Source organism: Eleutherodactylus coqui, chromosome 2 (genome assembly GCF_035609145.1).
Source record: "Eleutherodactylus coqui strain aEleCoq1 chromosome 2, aEleCoq1.hap1, whole genome shotgun sequence".
Taxonomy (NCBI): Eukaryota; Metazoa; Chordata; class Amphibia; order Anura; family Eleutherodactylidae; genus Eleutherodactylus; species Eleutherodactylus coqui.
In genome coordinates this window covers 225,881,325-225,888,653 of record NC_089838.1, presented here as the reverse complement: position 1 = coordinate 225,888,653, position 7,329 = coordinate 225,881,325, and positions in this window count along the sequence as shown.

The following is a 7,329-nucleotide window of genomic DNA, read 5'->3' as shown; positions in this document are numbered from 1 at the left end:
TTTTTTATGCACATATTATATGCAAGTGTGAACGGATCAATGCAGACCAATGTTCGTGGCGTAATTTGCTACGTGCCGCCCGCATGTGATAGTCGCGTGGCAGGCAGCAAGTAAGCAGTGACATTGTGTACTTCCTGCGGGCGGCCGATGGCCATGCGCTATCCTGATGTGTATACATGCGTAATACGCTCCCAGATGGAACACGTTGGGATCTTTATTGCGTATATATTTCGAACAGTATGTGTGATCGGCAGCATGGCGGACTGGCAGCGCGTATTCCGCATGCACGACCTGCGCATGGGATAAGTTGTAGTGGTGCGTTCTATGAAGCCGGCCTTATCCTGAGGTTCTACATCTACTACCGAAATTCACAAACTTTTCCTGGAAGTGTCCCTTTAGCCTGTGAGTGACCCTGTCCGCCATCTGAGGGCTTAAACAGAAGGACGTTTTTGCGCAGGTGAAACTCGCCCTTAAAATGTGACAAACAATGATTCCCAGGGGTTCGTTCTTACGAGCGGTTATCTTGGGTGACAATCCTGCGCACTAGCGAAGTTAGGACCTGCCCTGTCATTCTACCAAGTTTATGGTAAGTTTGAAACAAAACGAGGAGAAGGGTGTGACGCTGCGGACAACGCAGGGAAGGACAGCTGGCCCTTAGAGCTTATTCACACCGCCGGCAGTTTAAACTCCACGCCAGAGCGCAGAAGTCTGAAAATTCCCAGCCGCTGCCTGATCTTCCCCGCAAGCAGGGGGACAGATTGGGCAGGTCCTATATTTTCCCGTCCGTACAATGAAAACCATGGGAAACACTCCGGGATCTTCCTCCTCCTCCGCGGTCAGCCACGCTGCAGGATCGCTATTTCCCCAAAGTGATGGGAGGTGTCTTTGATATAAAAACGCCTCGCATCTGCGGATAAATCACACGTTGGCGAGCTTGATATCGGGACGTGTTTTACAGCCCGATATCGCACTCGCCCCTTTTGAAATTGTCCTAATTAGGCTTTAACTAGCCATTTTATTACACAGAAAGGGAGTATAGTGCGTGTGAACTAACGCAAAAATTACATTGCTGTGTGCCGGCACGGACATAGCCTGAATATTGTCATCACAACATCTTGTTCATACGCAAATGGCGAGCGTATTTCCGCACATTCTCGTTTTATTGAAGCCCTGAGGGTGTTTGTGAATTCGGGTCCATAAAAATCTGACCAATTTTGCTTGGGATTTTTTTTTTTTGGGTGCTTTTGTGTTTTTTTTTCTTCTTCCTCTTTATGGGATTTTCACCATTTGTGTGTGTATATTTCACTTGCGTAACCCCCCCCCCCCCCTCCCCCATTTTACCATACAGACGTGTGAGCCCGGCCTTAGGGTGTGTTCACACACAGCAGAATTGTTACGGAATGCACGCCAAAATTCTGTACAGTACGATGTAAATGGACGGGGTTCTAACAAACCCCCTTCACTAGTGGCAGAAATGATCCACAGTAGAGTAATAAGTGCCAGTGATACAATAAGTTAAAGCTGCACCCAACTCTGCAATAACGTCCCATGCAATGTGTGATCATGCCCTTAGGCCTTTTTCACATGGACGACAGTGATATAGCCGCGAGAAAAGCACATCTGTGTTCTGTGCAATATCGCTGCAGTTTCTTGCGGCGATATCACGATTTTTTTTTTGTTGCTACAAAGTCGCATGACTTTGTAGCACTCTTTTGCCGTGATTTTCGGGGGGCAAGGGGGACTTAAAATATAAGCCCTACCCTGAAAATAAGCCCTGGCTGCAGTAAAAAAAAAAAACACAATACATCACCTAAGAGGCGCTATCCGGTTGCTTCATAGAGGCGGAGATCTTGAACCTCCAAACCAGGAAGCACTGACTGAAAACTAGAAGCAAGTCTGCCGGAGGTGCAGAGTAGATGTGCGGCGGCACCAGCAGCGCCTGATAGGTTATGGGGGGTTTTTTTCAATGCAGCTAGGCCTTATTTTAGGGCTTTTACAGTAGGATTTCCTACTGTAAAAGTTGCATCGCACTGCACGAAAACCTCATTTTCATGCGATGCAACAGAAAGGAAGGCTGTAGGGAAACGTGGGCTACAGAACTTCGCAAATTGTGGTAATATTCAGCAACCCGCAGTTTTTGTCTTTCTCACAATGTAGCAGCTTACAAAACATCACTGATGTGAAGGAACCCATAGAAAAGCATGGGCTTCCCATACATGGGATTTGTAGCGCTGTCGCATTGCCAGTTAAGAGCGATTTTGTCGCTTGTGTGAAACTGGCTTTAGATTGAATTCGTCTGAAACTATGACCTGCATGACAATCAGAAGACGTTTTCTTAGTATCCATGCAGAAATCCAAGTCATTCCAAAGGGCCCACTTTTCTTTGCAACTGTAAATTTTTCACGTATTCCCCAAGACGGTGTGTGGCATTAATGTGGGCATACGATGTTCAGCTTGTGCTTCTTTTTGATTACATGCCTTTAGAGTTTTGAAAGCCTTTTAAATATATTCCTTATGTTTTTTTATGTTTTTTTCTCTCAGAGCACAAGTCTGGTGACTATATAAGGACCGCCTACAGCCTCTTATCATGGACACTGAAGATGGACCTCATTCTTCCAAGGCCGATGGACCCAAGCAGGATGGTAACATATCTGCCAAATCAACCAAAGGGAGTTTGCATGATAAGCAAAAGAAAAAACTGGGCACCAGTAATAAAGCACGCAAACGCAGAAAAAATGACAGTAAAGAACAGGAACTTCTCCTAGAGAAGAAGATGGTCATCTGCAAGGAATGTGGGCGATGGTTTTCACATGCCGATAACTTAATGCTGCATCAGCAGCAAATACACCTGAGAGTGCCTAAAGTTACCTGCTATGAATGTGGAGAAACGTTCTTGCGCAAGTCTCAATTAATACGGCACGAACAAAAGCACCTAAAAGATTACTGTGGTGTCAAATCAATTTCAATGGACAAAAATAAAAAACATCGGCGTGTAGAAGAGGCACCAAAGAAACCATAAATGATAAACTCTGTAACTCCCTTAGTGACATCACATAGACCTGTTATGGCAGCCGTTGAGAATTCAAGGCCAGGCTGTTGCATTTTTACAGTTGTGCAAAAGTATTCAAATTCTATTGTGATTAAAGCTTTTTTGGAAAAAAAATATTTAAATTTTTGTGGTTTTTGTTTTTTTTAAAATCTTTTTATTATCCTATCCTACTAAAAGCACTTCAGGCAAATGGTTTGCTATTTCCCTGGTGCAAGGGTTCAGCAGGTGCTGGACATTATTGGGAGAGGCCTGGGGTACCTAATGCTAAGGGCTCATGTCCACGGGGACAAGAAGAATTAAAATCCGCAGCAGTTTTTAACTCTTCTCCTGCACGCGGATCCGCACCCCATAGGGATGCATTGACCACCCGCGGGTAGATAAATACCCGCGGATGGTCAATAAAAGGGATTTTTTTTAAAATGGAGCATGAAAAAATCTGGACCATGCTCCATTTTCATGCGGGTCTCCCGCGGGGACGGCTCCCGCGGGCTTCTATGGAAGCCGTCCGGATCCGCGGGAGACAAAAATCAGATTTTACTCACCCGCTCCGTTTCTTCTCTTCGCCGCCGCGCCATCTTCTCTCAGTTGCGGCCGGATCATTTTGCTTCGGGACGGCGCATGCGCGGGATACGTCACTGACGTCATCCTGCGCATCCACCGGGCCGAAGAAAGAAGATCCGGCCGCGACGCAGAGAAGATGACGCCGCATCGAAGGAAGTATCCGGAGCGTGCGAGAGGTAAGTTTATTCTTATTTTCAGCCCTCTTGTCCGCGGGGCAGGAGGGACCCGCTGCAGATTCTCCATGGAGAATCCGTAGCGGGCCTGATTTTCCCCGTGGACATGAGGCCTAAGGGTATGGGAACTAAGGATCGAATTCATGGTGATTACTAACCTTTTTAAACCACATGTGCTTATGTGATGAACAAAGTGCAAATCCATTCCTTTACCTATAAAAAGCTATGTGCTGAAAATCTCTCTAAAGTTCTGGCGACTGGGGGTCTTGCTGCTGTCCACTGCCTGTTGTCATGTGAAGTCTGTCTCTAGTAACAGATAAGATGCAACACAAGACATGCAGAAGGGTGTTGTCTTAGGCCTAAAGCACACAGGTGTACTGTCTGTTCTATTTTTTGCATTTAGCGCAACTCCTCAATGATGGGGTGTGCTAAAGCTGCAGTCGGAGGCAGGAACGCTGTCTCCGAAAGCGAAAGTTAAATCTGCCACTGTTATAAGGCGTTCCCCAAAGATAAGACCCATGCCTCTTTCGGGGCAAAAATTAATATAAGACTGTTTCATCAACTCTCTAATTACAGCCCCTGAAGTCACATCTAAACTGCTCAGATTGCACCATGATGCTAGGCGGGAAACAAGTTGCAGCATTTTCTATCTTTCTGCATGCTCTTGCATCACAGCACCCATTGTTTTCAATGGGAGAGCTCACATTGCATGCACCTAGCTCAAGTTGCGATGCTGCCACCCGCCCATTTGAAAACAATGAGCGCTGCGATGCAAGAGCATGCAGAAAAATATGGCACATGTATATGTGCCATATACAAATAATAACCTTTGTATAGCGCCAACTTATTCTGTAGTGTTTTCAAGCATAGGATAAATGCAAACAATACAACATTTACAATGTGAGGTATAATCAGTTTGAAACAAATGGGGTGGTACAGGAGGTACAAGGGCGGGAGCGAGGCATGGGGAACACAGGCAGTAGGGGATTCCATATGGAAATCAGTTATTAGAAAGCAAACAGGGTGGGGTGGTAAGGAGGTGCAGGGGTAGAGGTTGTATGTGATAGGCAGGGTGGAAGGTGTGGGAAGCCATAAGAGGGGCGGGGATTGGGTATGCCTCCCTGAAGAGGTGCGTTTTTAAGGCGCGTCTAAAAAAACGTGCATCGGGAATTGTCTGGATGCCTTGGCATAGAGCATTCCAGAGGATGGGTGCTGCTCTGGTGAAGTCCTGTAGGCGAGCATGTGATGTTTGCATTAGAGGGGTGTTTAGTCTGAGTGTGTTAGCCGATCAGAGTGAGCGGGCTGGGTGGTGTACGGACAGGAGGGAGGTGATGTATAGTGGTGTGGCGCAGCGCCATGCAGAGCTTTGTGGGTGAGGAGTTTAGATTTAGTTCTGCAGTGGATGGGCAGCCAATGCAGCGACTGGCATAGTGCAGAGGCTTATGAGTAACGGCTGGATAGAAAAATGAGCCTAGCTGCTGCATTTAGTATGGATTAGAGTGGAGCGAGTCTGATGCGGGGAAGGCCGATGAATAGTGAGTTGCAGTAGTCGAGTCAGGAGTGGATGAGGAACGGCCATATTTTAGCAATATTTCTGAGGTGCACGTGGCCCATTCACGCAAGCATCTTCTGTCCATATGACATCCACATTTTTACAGACATAATACAGATAAAACCTACAGTTGAGTTACATTATTACGACCACCTCCTACTTTTGACATTGGCAAAGAGTAGCCCATTAAGAAAGTGACGTATCGTGGGCTGTCTTGGTTGGTATATACTATGCCCCATAGGCTGTCTGCTCACATCACTTGTGATGGGTAAAAGGGGCGATTTATCAGAGCTGTAAAAGGTATGATAATTGGCTTTCGGGCCAAAGATGGTACTATTTCTCAAACAGTGCAGTTTGTGAAAGTGTATTGCGATTGGACAAATGGCACCATTGGGGATAACTAACGTGGAAACTGTAGATCACCACGTGCCATTGATGTAAGAGGTGAGCGTTGGCTAATAAGCTGCACAGTGCTTGACCAATACGCTCCCCTGGAGCAGGTCACCATGAAAATAAACTAGGAGGTTACTAGATATTCACTACATGCAAGAAAGATAGGACTTGCCCTATCTTTTCTCATGAGTAATATTAACGGGGTGAGTACCACTAGTGAAAATGAAACCATTGAAATCAATGATTTCGTTTTATTCTGTTATGTGGCTGTGATTATCACGGCCACATAACGGGACTAAATCTTTTTAAGTCCTTAGGAGATGTGAAGCCTTGCAACTTTAACCACAGCAAGGCCATGTTTGCACATATTCTGCACCTAAGGCCAGTTTCACATAGGCGACTAAATCGTGCAATTTTGTTTGTGATGCGACAGTGCTACAAATCACATGTATGTGAAGCCCATGCTTTCCTATGGGTTCCTTCACATTATCGATGTTCTGTAGGCTGCTACATTGCGAGAAAAAAAAAACGTGGGTTGCTAAATATTGCCGCAATTTGCTATGTTCTGTAGTTCATGTTTCCCTATGGAGCCTTCCTTTTCTGTTGCATCGCATGAAAATGTAACTTTCAGGGCTCAGTCACACGGGCGCATTGGCACCCGTACATCGGCGCTGATGCGCCCGTGTGACTGACAGAAGACGGGCGTCTCTCTGCAGCGCTGATGAAAGAACACATGACCGTCAATGAAGTCGGTCACATGTTCTTTCCTCCGGCGCTGCAGAGAGACGTCCGTCTTCGGGTACAGCTGTCTGCTACATATAGTAACACGGGCGCCGATGCACCCGTGTGACTGAGCCCTTATAGTAGCAGATCCTACTGAAAAATCCCTAGCTGCATTAAAAAAACCCACAATACATCACCTAAGAGGCGCTGTCTGCTCTGTTGCACGTCTCCTCTGCAGCTCCGGCAGACTTGCTTGTAGTTTTCAGTCGGCGATGAATCACATTGAATGACTATGGTTCATTCACCTATGGCTCTGATTGGCTGAGACACAGTGCTCGAGAACCAATCAGAGCCATTGCATCCTGGAGGCAGGGTTTTTGTACCTCCAATCCAGAAAGCGCTGACAGAAGACTACAAACACTTGCTGGGGACATGCGAGGAGAAGTGCGGCGGAGCGGACAGTGCCTGATAGGTGATGTATTTTTTTTTTTAATGCAGATAGGGTTTATTTTCGGTATAGGGGTTATATTTGAAGCCCCTCTTTCCCAACTCATTTCTCAAAAATCCACAGCGCATATACCTAGGGAATATCCATGCTGTGTGAACATTGCGACTACTATTTGCAAGTAAGCGAATAGTATCTTGTCCAGCGAAGAGGTTAAAATTAAGAGGTTTAATTAAGCCTAGTTAAAATTAAGAGGTTCATGCACACCATCACAAAGTCTGTATGTCATTGCAAGTCCTACGTCTTCCTAGCACAGAGCTAGACAGTCTCCATGCACTTCTTCAAAAGCTGTCGGACTCCCAATGCTTCTAAGAACCTTCGTACATATGCTGTGGATCCGCTAGGCTTCGCTCACACAGAATTCTCTAATATG